Consider the following 17,794-nt stretch of genomic DNA (forward strand, 5'->3'; position numbering starts at 1 on the left):
GGATACCCAAATCTTTCCCCAGAATTTGGAAATTCTTAGCCATTATTTCTTTCAATAAGTTTTCTGCCCCCCTACCCCCTTCTTATCCTTGTGGCTCTCCAATGATTCATAAATTGGTCCTTTTGATGATATCCCATAGCTCGTGTAGGTTTTCTTTACTTTTTTTCACCCTTTCCTTTTTTCTCTTTGGACTGGGTAATTTTAAAGTTCCTGTCTTCAATCTCACTGATTCTTTTTTCTGCTTGATCAAGTCTGTTGTTGATGCCTCTAGTCTATTTTTTCATTTCATTCATTATATTCTTCCACTTTAGAAGTTGTTTGGTTCTTCTGTATGATTTCTATCTCTCTGTTAAACTTATCATTTTGGGTTTCTTTATCCTGATTTCACTGAATTGTCTTTCTGTGGGTTTTTCTGTAGCTCATGGAGTTTATTTAAAATAGATATTTTGAACTTTTTATCTAAAAAGGTAAATTGGAGATATCCATGTCTTTGAGATCAGTTACTGGAAGATTATTGTGATACTTGGTGAAATCATGTTTCCTTCATTTTTCATGTTTCTTGTAGTTTTGTGTTGCTGTCTTCATGTCTGAAGTAGCAGTCACCTCCTCTAGGCTTTACTGCTTTGGGGAGAGAAATACCTCTGTCTGCCTTGCTAGAAATTCTGCAACTTTCTCAGACCATCTACAGATGCATCTGTTCCACACTTCTTGCTTATTCTTGTGGCAGAATCTTTAAGATTCTAAGCCTCCTCTGGATCCTGAAACACAACAGATTCTTCCAACTTTCTGCCCAGGCTCACCAGCCATCTGCCAAAGCCTGCTTGTGCCACCATTGAGAGTGTGCACATGGATCTGGCCAGAGAGGAGTGAGAGGTGCGGTGTATGGTGAGGCATATGGATCATTGAGGGTGTCTGTGGGACATTTGAGGGAATCCACTGGTGAGACATTCCCAGGAGCTCATGGGCGAGCTTCTTAATGAAATCTGCCATACAGTTAGGATCCATGTCCCTTTAATATCCTTCAAGATTCCTATCTGCCACTCTCCCAGACTCTTACTACCCCCTTCCCTGTAACAAAACTTCTGATCTAGTACTCTGGATGGGGTGAGAGCAAAACGAACACCTTTAGCAGTGTCCCACACAATTGGTGAAACCAGGTGTTCACTCACACACTCTCCCTTTTTCCTTGTGGGATAAATTACAGGCAAGTGAAGTTCTTTCTTGGCTCTACGCTGTGCTCCCTTGGGGGATGGGTGACATGCAAAAAGTCAAACTGTTCCTCCTACCCACTCTGATGTGTCCAAAGTCATATTTTTTGGTCTCACAGAATGCTGTAACTTCTTTGGAAACCTGATACTTCCACAAAAGCTCTCTCATCTTTGAGTGACTGTCTAAGTCAGTGTCCTCCAGGGCCTCCTGTATCATGACAAGGAGGCTAGAGTGGTTCATGGGCCACTGAAGCATTCACAGCCCAGACCAAGATTTGTCTGTCTGTTATCTGACTAGTGGGTGGGTGAGACTCCTGTGGCTCCTTTGGTATATGGTGCTGGATCCCACAGATCCCTCAAAAGCACTTTGGCCTGTGAATTGATGCTGAAATGTTGTTGTTGGTAGTGGGGCAAAAATAAGGGAGGTCTTGTGTTGCCATGATGCTGATGTCACTCCTCTTACTTTCTCTTTGATTAAACATTGTTCAAAATGGATTGCCATATTCCTATCAAAAGGATAATATATGCATGCATTTCATCATTTTCTCCATTGCATTGACATTTGAAACATCTTCAATTTATTCCATCTTTAGAAAAACTGGATTTAGCATATTTTATTGCACTTAACTTACAAACCAGTATTTGTGGAGTGAATTTATTTTTCAGGCATCTCAAGAAATTTTTGATTGCTTATGTGTGCTATTACCTCTTTCTCGTTCTCTTAGTGTATAGGGGTTTGATAACACTATTGCCAAAAAGAAAAGAGAGCCACTATTTCTGAATATCATTTCAATGGGATGCAGACACAGACTGTTATAATTTATTCCAAAGGGAATTGTTGAGACACTATTATTCTCTACTTTAACTTCCAAGTTCATACTTCTCTTGTCAAACTCAAATAAGTAAAGTATAATGGGAGAAAAAGTTACATTCTAGAGTATACACATTCAGGGGCTCCCTCCAGCCATGACTCTGAGACTCTCTGGCAGATGTAAAGGGTTTTAGCACAATACATGATAAATCACAATTTAACACTCCACAGGTATAAGTAGCAATTTGATTCTGCTTTTGGTGGATTCTCACGTGGGAGCTTTTGGCCCCACCAAAGCTATTGATTAATGTAGGCCTTCGTGTTCAGAATGCAAGTTTCTGGAGATTTGACTCCCTTCTCTGATCCTGAGGTAGGGCAATTTCTTTTCTGAGGACTGTGGGACATTATCAGTTGTTTTATCATTTAAAGATAATTTCCTCATCTTGATTTACTGAGAACACCAATTCTTTTGTCATATTTTAAGTACATCCACACCACTCAATTATTTTAGGTTTTAAGTCCTTCAGATAAGTGCATTAAGCAACCAATATCACACCTGCAATCATTGCTTCATATTAAAAAGTATTTCACTCAAATATATATGTTGTATATATTTAACTTAAGTAATGTTTTCAAAATAATTTTTACCATAATCTGAACAATTTAAATGACCTTCAGAAAGTAAGCAACTGTAAAAATATTTCCTTCCTTTTTGGAGCAAACGTACCTAAAAGGATTTTCCTGTACTACTTAGTCAATAAAGCTAAATTTCTAATGGGAAAGGTTTTATAGCCATGAGTCAGTTTTTCTTCTTCTTTTCCTTTTTTGTTGAAAAGACTGATACATTCTGCGTATTATTTTGCATGCCTGCTAAAAAAGGCCACAATTTGTCCAAGTGGGCAGCCACAGAAATGACCATTTTTCTCTAAAACTACAGACCCAAATCTTAGTTGTCTTTCAATACTTTGTGGGCTTGATTCAGATTCTTGTTGGTTCCTGTCTGTCTCTGAACTAAGAGTAAGTTTCTTGTTACCTTAGAAGTGAGCCAAGTATGGACCATGGATCATCTTGACACGTTTCTCCTGCTTTAGAAAGTACATGACTCTGGAGAAGTCAATGAGTCAATAGGAAGAGGCACAGTGCCCTTTCCTCTCACATTGGAGCTTGTACTGGGAGCAGATATCCTGAACTAAATTTATCATTAGAAAGATCTTTTTTTCTGGTAATACTGACCTGACCAAAGCGTCAGAAACCGATCTCTTGTGAGAGAGCCTGTGAGATTTTAAAGCCTGAGAATTCATTACCCCAATCACTGAAGGTCAGCACTGACTTTTTTTTCCTTTTTTTTTTTTTAAGAATTGAACTTTTAAAAGTTTAGAGGCTTAACTATAGCTACTGTAAATGAAGCTTAAGGCCAACGCAGAGTCAGAAATCAAAGACAAAGTGACATCATGTCACAAAATTAGGCTAAATGTATCCGTATCCAAGTTTTCTTTTTTTTTTACCCCTTTTTTCTCTTCATATCATAACATCCACATGCACACAAGCTAAGAAAGGCAGCTATTTACAAGGAAAAAATGTTCACAGACCTGGAAAAGAAGGATTGGAAGTCTTGACGCAGGGCTTGTGCTGATGTATTTAAAGATTTCTTAACACCTATTCAACCTTTTTCAAGCTTATATCACTGAGGGATACTGTACTTTTATAAAGGCCCAAATCATTCTCAAAGTTGAATGGAAATTATCTCTTTAAAGTCTGCCTGTCTTGTGCACTTGTATTATGCTGGGTCTCTCCATCCCTCATCACTGAGATGACTCCTGCACCCAGAAACATCTGTCACAACACAGTCACTGTGTTATACCAGAGCTATTCATTACATGAGTTCCTGTTTGATAAAAGAAATAAACCTGCTCAAAGAAGAGATTCATTGTACACTAGAGAGATGAATTAGGGTTCTCTAAACTCTTAGGAGTGTTCTATACTTTTTGGCTACTTAGCTCATCTTTTAGAAGACAAACAAGAAATATCATAGACTAGCCTTCCCCTCAACATATTCTTCCTGATTCAGCAAAGCTTTAAGTATTAAACCACATTTTTCAAAGATCAGCAAAGATTATAAATTAAGTGTAGATATTATTTTTATTTTATGTATGAGTATAGCATAATTATACAGAGAATTTGAAGGAATAAAGATTCATTAATAGTGTAAAAAAGAAATATAATCATTTTAAAGTGGATAAGAGAAATTAAGTATCATTATGTGATAGGGAAATTTTAGATTCAGTTTAAAATAAATAGTACTATCTATTCATTTATAAACTTTCTTGCATTATAGTAATTGGGGTACATTTGTAGGACAGAGAGAAAATTCTATTTTATTTCAAAAGTAAGATATATTAAGAGGACTGTCTCTTTGAAATTAATAGTTTTGCATTAGTAAGTATACATGAAATTCCAGTAATTCCACATATATGCACAATGTTGAGCAATATACATATAGATGTTTAATTATTTTCTATGCTCTACTGAAGCCTCAAATCTAAGTGCACTAATCAATGTTTCATCTAGTATAATCAAGTAACTAACAATTTATTATCTTAAAAATGTACCAAATAACTTCACTTGACCTTAAAATTTATCCTTTTGAAATCCAAAACAAAAAAATTACAAAACAAAATTAAACAAGTAAGAATATAAATAAATATGTAAATAAATAAATAGGTGGACAGATGAACAAATAGATAAATAAAGAGTGGCAGTCATTATACTTGGCACATAAAGTTAGTTTCTAAATTTAGTTTATTACCAGCTATAGTTTTCAAAGTAATTTTTTCTTACTTTAACTTACGGTGTCTTAAATTTTATGTACTATTATTAGTTACTTATAATCTTTTTTAAAATAAGATGGAGTTCCAAAAAAACATACAAAATAACTATTTGGCATAGAATTAACTGTATTTATATTACTTTCATTTCTTTAAAAGTACGCCGAACTTGTTTAAATCTCTCTCAGTGACTGAAGGTTACATCATTGACATTAACAATATTACTATGCTTTTGTATAGTGACACGCTGAAGGAGCATTGAGACCTTAAAAATTATTTGGCTCTAGGATAAACGATATTATACCAATGTAATTTCTACTATTCTGTTTCTCCTTCTATTATCAGCTATGCTATTTCTTGGTGTGTGTGTGTGTACATGCATACGTCTATCTATGTATATATAATACAATTACTGAGTGGCCCTCTAAGGTAAGTTTCTTTATGAATGTGAAAATAAAATAAAAGTACTTTTGGAAAGCTACAGGAGCATGGGAACTCTTAAAACACAACAGTACTTTCCAGTTCCTAGTTGCATGTATAGCAGATAATTCATTTTCCATAAATACGAAGAGCATAGTGTAAGACAAAAAATTAAACAATTATAGTACTATTAAAATCGTGATTCAGATAAGCATTAGCTAGATTTCAAAATGAGGAAACCGAGTAAAAATAATTTATAATCAAAATTAACCCTGAAATTTGCTTAAGAATGCATCACAATGGAGACTGGCATTCTTGCTCTTACAAGTCTAACTAAAACCATTTCTTCCATTAGTGCTGGAATCAATTGTTGTTTCTTTAGTTAAGGACCAGATGAAGTAATTTGTATGCAACTTGGGGAAATAAAAAAGTACTTTTGTGGTAGAATAATACTCAGTGTGAAAAAAGTAACAGTTTTGGATATAATCACTTGAACCATTTGAAATATATTATTATAGGTTTTTAAATTTTTTCTTCTTTCTTTGTCAAGCACATAAGCACATACAGTTCAATTTTAATAATTCCAATATGTACACACACACACATATGCACATACACACAGTAGTGTCTACTGTATGGTCTTTGCACAGGTTTAATAGTTCAAAACCAAAATAGTAAAAAAAGAAAAAAAAGACTGAATTTATTCAAAGAGTTGGTCTTATATTTTGTCTTGTGGTCAGTTGCAATTATTAAATGACCTTTTCTGCTTTTATTCCACTTTTTGCTGTATGGAAGTTCTCATATTAAATCTAATTCCATAGTGCCCCAAACATATGAAATCCTGTTTTTTTAAATATTGCCAGTCTTCCACTTCAGAGAAGATGGGATAGATGTCTTTTCCTCTATTCTTTCCATGAATTAACTCTATAAACCAAAATATTATATATAAAACACACATAAGACAACTTCTGAAAGACAGACAGAAAAGATAGATTGGCTAGAAACATGGGACCCAAGGAAAGACAGTAGTCTTTTTTCTGAGAAAAAAAGAAAGATATATGAATTACCAGTATCAAGATTGAACAGGGGATAGGACCACAGGTACATCAAAAGTATAATAAGTGTATATTAAAAACAACTCCACACACATATATTTGAAAACTTAGATGAAATGGGCCTATTCCTCAAAATTTACAAACTACATCATCTCATAAAATAGGAAATAGATAATATGAATAGCTCCTTTAACTATTAAGAAAATTTAATTCAATATTAAGGCAATTCTGAAAGGCAGCACTTCCAGAATAGCAGTGTGAGGAGACCCACAGACCCACTCCTCAGTGAAACAACAATAACTGGTGAAATTATCTTAAAACACAATCATCAATAATCTCAGGAACTTATACCAATGGTATACAGCAAAGGGAGAAATATTTGCTAAAAAAAAATCTACTAAATCTAGATAAGAAGAGTGAAAAATCTGTGGCACTTCAGCCATGATCTTCTCTGTTGTCTTCCCCAGCTCATCATGAGGGAATCTCCATTCTAGAAACATGTGGCTTGGAAGACAGGCCTCCCTAATCCCTTCAGCTCTTAATCAAGGAATACTGGCCCTCACTGGGAGAGGCAGACCACCAGTGTCTTCCAGGGCTTCTCACCCACTACACCTGTAAGTTCTAAGGCAAAATTCATGGTGAGTTTGGCCAAAAGGTCAGGGCTCTCTTTCTCCACACAGCCACCACTCATAGTGTGGCAGGTTGAGAATACCAGGGTCCATATTGCCCTAAACCCAGTTTGCTAACAGAGCAGAGATTCTGTCCCCAGAATGGTGAGCTGAGATGACCAGAGTTTATGGCCCCTCTCCAATACCTGGAATAGTGGCTTGGAGTTTTTGCACAGAGAGTTCTGAATATGTACCCAAAGGAACAGATTTTATTTGAAACATGATGTTAGAAAATCCCAGTTTAAAGGCATTCTCTAAAACAAAGGAAATTTTGGTTGTAAGTAATTAGGAAGAGTTTGATAGTTCTGTGAGAAAAACAAGTTAAACTGTAGACCAACTAGTTTAGCAGAGAACCAAGAAATAGCTAAGAATAGCTCTCCTGGGGTCAAAATAAACCACTAAGCATGACCACAAAACTATCCCTACCCAAATATAATTAAACCAAACAATCAAGAATTTTATACCCTGTTTATTCCAACATATACCCTATGGCACTGTAAAAAAAAAAAAAAATGGAGCAATTATCTGGCAATTAGTAGAGCCTAGCAGCTGGGTGTGATAACAAAGTATAAGGCAGCTTAATGAAGATATAAGGAAAAGGGACAAAGACAACCCTGCTAAAAATTTCTGGTATCTTACAGTGATTGTACAGATGCTGATAATCTGTGTTCTCTATGGAGCTATGTCAGACAGTGCCTATTGCTGGGGAAATAGACTTCACTAAAATGACCCATCAAAATAATAAACAAATAACAAGGATGCAACAATAGTAATGAGACCAGAACAGAGGGAATGAGATTCAGTACACGGAGCGGCTATATTACCAAAATATTGAAATTCACAAAAACTGGTAAGATATGAAAATAATCAGAAAAATCTGACCCAGATTTTTCTCCTTTTTTTTCAGGGAAAAAAGGAGGCAAAAAATTGCCTTTGAGAGGTACCAGATGTTAGACTGAACAGACAAAGATTTCAAAACAGTCATTATAAAAATATTCAAAGAACTAAAGGAAACCACGCTTGAAGAAGTACAGGAAGGTATGATGACAATGTCTGATCAAATAGAGAATATCAAGTAACAGATTGAAATTATAAAATATAATAAAATTCTAGAGTTCAGAAGTACAATAAATTAAGTGGAAAATGTAGTAGAGGGATTCAACATCAAATTTGAATAGCGTAGAAAAGAAAGAATAAACTTGAAGACAGGTCATTTGAGATTATCCAGTTGGAAGAACAGAAAAAATAAAAAATGAAAAAATCAAACAAACAGAGCCTCAGAGATCTGTCAGGTGCCAAAATTCACATAATGGGAAATCAAGTTAAAAAGAAGAGAGAAGGGAGCATAAAAATATACTTGAATAAATAATAATGATAATTTCCCAAATTTGATGAAAATATTAATCTACACATTCAAGAATCTCAACAATCTCAAACTAGGAAAAACTCAAATATGTGCACCTCTGATTATACCATAACCAAATTATTGAAATCAAAGACAAAAAGAAAATTTTGAAAACAAAGAAAAATACTCATCATGTAAAAGAGATCTTCAATCAGATTAACAGGTAATTTTTCATCAGAAACCATGGAGGTCAGAAGGCAGTGGGGTGGCATATTAACTAGAGATACAGAAAACTCTAAACACAGCCCAATTCCGAGGCAGATTGCCAAAAAAATTTATACTTACAGTCTTGTGTACTTTTGTTCCTATTACCTGATATATAATGTCCTATGTTCAACAAAAGAATTACAAAATGTGCTAAAAGGCAGACAGACAGACACACATACACACACACACACACACACACACAGTCTGAAGACACAAAGTATCAGAACCAAACTCAGATATGATACACATTTTAGAATTTTTAGATAAGAAATTTAAGTAACTAATTGAAATATTACAAACTTTAGTGGAGAAAACAGACAACATACAATAAAAGATGGGTATCTAAGCAGAGAGATGGAAACTCTAGGAGAAATGCTAGAAATAAAGAAATATTATAGACAGAAATGAAGAATGCCTTTCATAGGTTCATCAGTAGCCTGAACACAACAAGGCAAAGAGTGAGTTTGAATATATGCCAATAGAAATTACCCAAACTGAAATGAAAAGGGGAAAAATAAAAAGAATGAAATACAGAATAGAATATCCAAGAAATGTAGACAACTTCAAAGGTTCTAACATATATTAATGGGAATGCCAGAAGGAAAAGAAAGAGAATGCAGCAGAAAAAATATTTGAAGTAATAATGGTCAAGAATTTCCAAAATTAATTATAAACAGGACACAGATCCAGGAAGCTCAAAAATGTTAATCAGGATAGATATGAAAATATCAACAAATAGACATATCTATTCAAACTGCAAAAAACTGAAGACAAAGAAAAAAAGAAAGAGACAAAGAAAAATGTCAGTGGGGAGGAAAAAAATCTTTAGCCACAGAAGCACAGGTATAAATATTACAATGGACTTCACATTAGAAACCCTCAATAAACTGTTGAGAGAAAAAAACATCACCCTAGAAATATTTATCGAGCAACATTATCCTTCAAAAGTGAAGGAGAAAAAAAAAACTTTATAAGAAAACAAATACAATAAGTTAATTACTAGCAGACTTTCCCTGCAAGAAATGTTGAGAGAATTTCCTCAGGCAGAGAGTCAATGTTATAGAGCAGAAATCTGGATCTATATTAAAAAAGGAAGATACCATAAAAGGAAAAAAATGAAATAAAATATTTCATTTTTATATTATTATTAATTTACTAGAAAACTATTCAGAATGCTAACAATGTACCTGTGGTTACAGAATAAGTGAAATAAGTGAAATAAGGATAAGTGAAATGAATAACAGCAATTTTAAAAAGGATAGGAGGGAGTAACTGGGAATATTCTGTTATAAAGTAATTCCACTATCAATGAAATGTTATAGTGTTTACTGAAAATAGATTTAGATTAGCTGTAAATAGATACTGGAAGCACAGGGCCAACAACTAGTTTTTAAGAAGTGATATGCTAAGAGAAGAAAGAAAGTGGGATTAAGTAAAATGCTCCATTAAAATAAAAGAAGACAGAAGATAAGGGGAAGAAAAAAATCAAGGAAAAAGCTCAACAAATAGAAAATAGTTACAAACATAGTAGATGTTAATTCAACTATATCAATAATTACCCTAAATGTGAATGGTCTAAATATTCCAATTGAAAAATAGAGATTATCATAGTGGATTTTAAAAAATGACCCAACTATATATTGCCTACACAAAATATTTTAAATATAAAAACATAGTTAAAAGTAAAGGAGTGTAAAACATATATACTATGCTAAAGATAAGAAAGCTAAAATAGGTACATGAATATCAGGCAAAGCAGATATCAGAGTAAGGGCAACTATCAGGTGTAAAGAGGGCCATTACTTTATGATAAAGGGATCAATTTTTCAAGAAGACTTAATAATTATTAATGTGTATGTGACTAACAGCACATTGTCAAAATATGAGAGGCAAAAAGTGATAGACTGCAAGGAGAAATAGACTAACCCACTATTGTATCTGGAGACCTCAACATCCTCACTGATAGATCAGGGAGTAGAAAAATCAGAAAGGATATAATTGATCAGAATAGCACAATCAGTCTTCTTGTTCTAATCAACATGTATAAATACTACACCCACCTTCAGCAGAATATACATTCTTTTCACACTTACATGTAACATATACCAAGACAGACCACATTCTGAGCATTACAATGCACCATAATCAAAAAAAAAAAAAAAAGAAATCCAACAATTATGTTCCCAGATGACAATGGAATTAAACTAAAAATCATTGGCAAAAAGATAGACAGAAAATCCAAAAACTTTTTGAGATTAAATAACACATTCCTAAATAAGTATCAAGAAGATGTATCAAGAGAAAATTTTAAATTATGTTGGAAATAATAAAAATGAAATTACAACACATCAAAATTTGTGAGAAGAAGTGGGAGCAAGAGCTACAGGGATATTTTTAACATTAATATTTTAGAAGAGAAGAGAGATTAAAATTAATACTGTAAGTTTCCAATTTAGGAAACTTGAAAAAGAAGAACAATTTAATTGGAAAGCAAGAAGAAAAGAAACACTACTACAGAAGTAGTCAATGAAATTGAAAACAGGAGGGAGGGAGAGGGAGAGAAAATAATCAAATCCAAAAGCTGGATTTTGGAAAAGAACCACAAAATTGATAAAACTCCAGCCAGGCTAACTAAGATAAAATGAAAGAAGACACAAATTGATAATATCAGATATGAAAGAGGAAGTTTCACACTACTCATCACATTTTTTTAAATTCAGAATACTTTGGACAACTAAATGCCCAAAAAGCAATCCTTCAAATAAAAAGTGAAAGGCATCTAAATCAGAGGAAAGAGTAAAATTATTTGTTTACAGATGACATGATCTTATATCTATAAAACCCTAAAGATTCCACACACAAAAATTGTTAGGACTAATAAAAGAATTCAGTGTAGTTGCAGGATACAAAACCAACATTTAAAAATGGTTTGCATTACTATACACTAAAACAAACAAAATGAAAAGGAAATTAAGAAAACAATCCCATTAACAATAGCATTAAAATAATATGTAGGAATAATTTAAGAAGTGAAAGATTTGTATGTTGAAAACTCATAACATTGATGAAAGAAAATGAAGACAGACAAATTTGGAGAGGAATCCTGTGCTCATGTATTGGAAAACATACTATTAAAATGCCCATTCTACCCAAATTTATCTACAGTTTCAATGCAATCCCTATCAAAATCCCAATGGCATATTTCACAGGAATATTTTTTAAAAGTACTGAAATTCGTATAGAGCCAAAAAGACCCTGAATATGGAAAATAATCTTGAGAAATTAGAACAAAGCTACAGGCATGATGCTTCTTACTTTCAGAATATATTACAAAGCCACATAATTGAAACAGTATGGTACTGGCATAAAGAGAGACATTTAGATCAATGAAACAAATAAAGAGCCTCAAAATAATTCCATGCATATACAGTCAATTGATCTTCAACAAGGGTGCTTACAATATAGAGAAAGGATAGTCCCTTCAAGAAATGGTGTTGTGAAAACTGGATATCCACATGCAGTAGAATGAAATTGGAGCACTATCTTACACCATATGCAAAAATCAGCTCAAAAGTGGATTAAACAACTTGAATGTAATACCCTGAAATTGTAAAATTCTTGAGCAAAACATAGGAGAAAACTTCATGGCATTTGTCTTGGAGGTGATTTCATGAATACCACACCAACAGCACAGGAAACAATAGCAAAAATAAACAAGTGGCATTACATCAAACTGAAAAGCTTGTGCACAGCAAAGGAAACAACAGAGTAAAAAGGCAACCTATGTAATGGGAGAAAACATTAGCAAACCATGTGTCTGATAAGGGGTTAATATCCAAAATATACAGGGAATTCCAACTCTATAGTAAAAAAAAAAAAAAAAAAAAGCAAAGAAAAAACAAAAACAATAACCCAATTTAAAAAATGGGCAAAGGTCTTGAATAGACATTTCTCCAAAGAAGACATATAAATGGGCAATAGGTATATGAAACAATGCTACATATCATTAATCATCAGGGAAATGAAAATCAAAACCACACTGAGGTTTCACCTCACATCTCTTATGTGGCTATTATTAAAAAATAAAAGATGACAAATGTTGTTGAGAATGTGAAGTTGGATCCCTTGAACACTATTGGAAGGAATGTAAAATTTTGCAGTTGTTATGGAAAACACTATGGAGGTTCCTCAAAATATGAAAAATATAACTCCCATATGATCCAGCATTTCCATGTTGGTTATTTATCCAAAAGAATTGAAATCTGAATCTTAAGAGATATCTTCCCTCCCATGTTCACTGCAGCATTGTTCACAAGAGCCAAGATGTAGAAACAGCCTAAATGCCTATCAATGAATGACTGGATAAAGAAAATGTGGCATACACGTACAAGAGACTATTATTCAGCTGTAGAAAAAAGAAATACTACCATATATGACAACATGGATTAACGTGGAGGGTATTATATTAAGTGAAACAAGCTACTCACAAAAGGACAAATGCTCCATGATTTCACTTATATGAGGTATATAAAACAGTCAAACACATTAGAGCAGAGAGTAGAATGATGGTTACCCAGGGTTGGAGAAAGGAATAGGGAGTTGTTATTCAATGGGTAGAAAGTTTCAGTTATGAAAATGATTAAGTTTTAGAGATCTACTGCATTATCATGCCTATACTTAACAATACTGTATTGTACACATAAAATTTCTTATAAGTGTAGATCTCATGTCAAGTTTTCTTACAATAATAAAAAACAAACACAAATAATTAATGCCCTGCTAAAAAGAAACCATTAGTTCCAGATAGTTTCACTGGTGTATTCTCACAAATGTTTAAGGAAAATAGGTAACCAATTCTTTAAAATCTCTTCCAGAGAGTAGAATTGGAGGGAATATTTGGAAACTCATTCTGTGAGGCCAGCATTACCCTAACACCAACCTCAGATAAAGATATTATAAGAGTGGAATACTACTGCCTGTATCTCTTATGAACATATGCAAAAATCCTTGACAAAATATTAATAAATCAAATCCAAAAATATATTTAAAAATTATACACCATTACCAAGTAGGATTTATTTCACATGTACAAGGCTTATTCAACATTTGAAAATAAATTAATCTATCACATCATTAGGCTGAAGAAGAAAAATGGCCCAATCTTATCAATAGATCATTTAAAAAATATTTGACAAATGCCAATACCCATTCATGATAAAAACTCTCAGCCAACAAGAAAGGGAAACTTCCTCAAATTGACAGAGAACACCTACAAAAAAAGCATAGCTAACACTATACTTAATTGCTTTACAATTAAGATCAAGAACAGGCAAGTATGTCTCCTCTTACCACTCTTTTTCTACACCATACTGTAAGTGTTAGGCTATGCAGCTTAGACAAGAAAAGAAAAGATAAACAGATTTGAAATAAAACTGTCTGTTCACAGATTATGTGATTGTATATAGATAAATCCTAAAGTATCAACAACAACAACAAAAAACTCCTGAAACTGATTGTAACAAATTTGCAATATACAAGGTTATTGTACAAAATTCAATTGCTTTCCTATACATCAGTAATAAACAATTGGAATTTGAAAATAAAGACACAACATTGCACCTAAAATGAAATACTCAAGTATAAAAATAATAAGATATGTGCATCTATTTTTAGAAAAATACTGAAGTGATAAAAGAAACAAAATAAGATATAAATAAATCAAGGAATATTCTGTACACATGTACTGGAAAACAGTACCTGTAAGAAGTAAAATCTTTCCATTTTAACATACGTATTCAAAGGCAATCTCAATTAAAATCCCAGCATGCTGTTTTGTAAATATCTATAAACTGATTATCAAGTTTTTACAAAAAGGCAAAAGACAACAAAAACTAAAGTAGACAAGGACAGTCAGAGGGGTCAACTCAACTTCAACAGTTACTATAAAGCTACAAAAATAACACAGAATGGTATTAGCAAGAGAATGGACACATAGTTAAGTGAAACAGAATGAAGATCTAGAGATATACCAACCCAAGTACAGTCAACTAATATTTGTCAAAAAGCAAAGGCAATTTAGTGGAAACAGGATATTCTTTTCAACAAAAGGTGCTGGAAATATTGTACTATTATTTGCAAAAAGAGAAAAAGAATGTAGACATACATCTACAATTTTCACAATAGTAACTCAAAATTACTGACCATAGGCCTAAATGCAAAACACTTTTTTTTAATTTCTAGAAGAAAATACAGGAAAATATCTTTATTATCTTAGGTTTGGCAATGATTTTTTAAACATTCAAAACCAAAAGCATGATCCATGAAAAAAAAGTAAGTTGGACTTTATGAAAAGCTTCTGCTCCACAAAATATTAAGATAATTAAAAGACAAGACTGAAGGAAAATATCTGCAAACAAAAACAAAGACATATCTGATAAAGGACTCATATCCAAAATATACAAATAACTCTTAAAACTCAACCAAAAATCCAGTTTTAAATGAGCAAATGATCTGAAAAGTCACATCACCAAGAAAATATACATATGTAAAATAAGTATATGAAAATATGTTCAACATTATTTGTCATTAGGAAAATGCAAAGTAAAAATAAGATACCACTATATATCTATTAGAATGGCTAAATTCCAAATATCGACAGTATCAACTGCTGGCAAGAATGCAAAGCAAAAAGAACTCTCATTCATTTGTAAAATGGCACAACAATTTTGGAAGAATGTCTGGCAGTTTTTGAAGCCGATTCTTACTGTACAACCTACTAATCATACTCTTAGGTATTTATTCAACTGATTTGAAATCTATGTTCAAAGAAAGACAGCATGTAAATGCTTATAGCAACTTTTTTCATAATCACCAAGAGCTGGAAGAAACCCAGGTGCTCTTCAATGGGTGAATGGATAAACAAGCTCTATTAATCCATATAACGATATTATTCTGTGATTAAAAATACACATATGAGCAATAAATGTACAAAAATTATATAGAGAAAGCTTAAATTCATACTTCTCAGTGAAATAAGACTGTCAGAAAATGCTGAATAATATATTATTCCAATTATATGACATTCTAGAAAAGGTACAACTATAAGATAGTGAAAGGATAAGTAGTTGCCAGAGGTACCAGAGGGGGAGAGGAGAGGATGGAATAGATGAAGCACAGGGGATTTTTAGGGCAATAAAATTATTCTGTATAATACCATAATGATGGATACACACTATTTTGAATTTTTCAAAATTCATGGAACTTGAAAATACAAAGAGGGGCTTTTAATGAGTGCAGGATGGAATGCAGAAAAAAATATCAGTCTCTCTAAGGGATTTCAGGAAAATGCAGACATAAGTAACTTTGGAAATCTATGAGGTATGTAAGTTAAAGGCAAAAGAAACTGTACATAAACACTGTACATTAGTTGGTAAAGTTGTTTTCCAACTGTGACAACAATTTTGATATACCTATACATATCTGCCATGTTACATTTTGTTTTATTACATGTCTCATTTTTTTTCTTTTTCTCCTTTAATATATTATTTTGCCTTAAGTGAATATATCTAGGGCAACAATCATTCCTTTAAGGTTGTTTTTCATTATATGTATTTTACTTAATATCTTAGTGTTTGCTCCAGGGCTCACAATATATTTTGCCAAAATCTACTTCTGTTTTATGCTAATTTAATTACAGTGAAATGTATAATTGTCATTCCTTTATAGCTCTGATCCCTCTTGCCTCCCTTTTCTGTGCTATTATTGTTATACATAATTTATATATGTTACAAATGCAACAATGAATTGTTTTATTACTTTATATAATTTGTCTTTTCCACATAGCTTATGTCTTTTTTGTTCCACAGTCCCTCCATTACTGCCTTTTGTGTTAGATACCTTATAAAGTGCCATATTAAGTGTCTTGTTTGTTTTAATATATATTTTGAGTTACTTTTTAAGTGGCTGCACTGAGGATTGATATCTTAATTGACAATATTCTAGTTCATGTTAATAACAACTAAATTTCAATACTATACAAAAACTTCCATTTTATATACTTCTGTTCCATCCTCCTCTACTCTGTTATGTCACAAATTATATTTTTATGCATTGTGATTCCATAAAAAGATTTATTATTACTGCTTCTTACAGTTGCTTTTCAAGTCCCATAGGGTAAATAAAGGAGTTTCAAACAAAGATACATTTATACTGTCCATTTAAAAATATCATTATTGAGGTATAGTTAACATGCCATAAAATTAACCCATGTAATGTGATTAAATTCAACAGTTTTTACTATATTCACAGATATGTACGCCATTATTAGAGTCAATTTTAGACCATTTTCATCACCTCAAAAAGAAACCCTAGACTTCTGGTTTCCATTTCTGCATACAAGCAGTTTGGAAGTTGCCACTGCATTCTTGTTAGTAAAAAGCTGAATATACTGAAAAATCAGTAACTCTTCTTATATCCATGAGAAAGGGGAGAACTCAGGAGAAATTACTGCTTCCAAGATTGGAGAAATGAGCAAATAAGAATCTCAACTTACCTGAGCACAGATTCACAAGTAGAAACCGCCCAGGAAACCAGTGCTGGGGAAGGAAATCTTGAAGTGAAATTGATGAGTTGCTGGAGGCTCAGTGTGGACAACTTTGAGAGCTAAAACTCCAGGGGAACTCAGTCATAGGGGGCCCCACAATATTATGAGATTTGCCCCCAGGAAGTTGACCAATTTCTCACAGTAAATACCTGAGAAAAATCCCCTCCTGCCTCTGGCAGCAAGAAGAGAATAGGAACCATTTTGAAATACCTCAGGGTGATCTAGTCTTCTTAACAAACCTGCCTACAGAAGAAACTAGTTAACTGAAACATAATCACCTGGGTATTATCAGAGCCTAACTGAAGCAAAGAAGGGAAATAATTAACTGAAGCTGGCTCTAGCCTTCTATGTAGGACAAGGGAAATACCCATCTCCAACCCACTCTATCAGTCCTGTCCCACATAATGGGAGAGAAAAAAAAAAACCTGAGAAACTTTTGTGAAATTTAAAGTCCAGAGATATACCCTCACTAAAAGACTGAGACCTAATCATAGAACTATAGAGCATTTCCCCTCCCTCAACACCTCACCACCAAATTACTAAAAGACCATTGAAGCAATGTCTTTTACTTGTACACCATGCAGCTATCAAGA

This window comes from Balaenoptera acutorostrata, chromosome 6 (assembly GCF_949987535.1).
Source record: "Balaenoptera acutorostrata chromosome 6, mBalAcu1.1, whole genome shotgun sequence".
NCBI lineage: Eukaryota > Metazoa > Chordata > Mammalia > Artiodactyla > Balaenopteridae > Balaenoptera > Balaenoptera acutorostrata.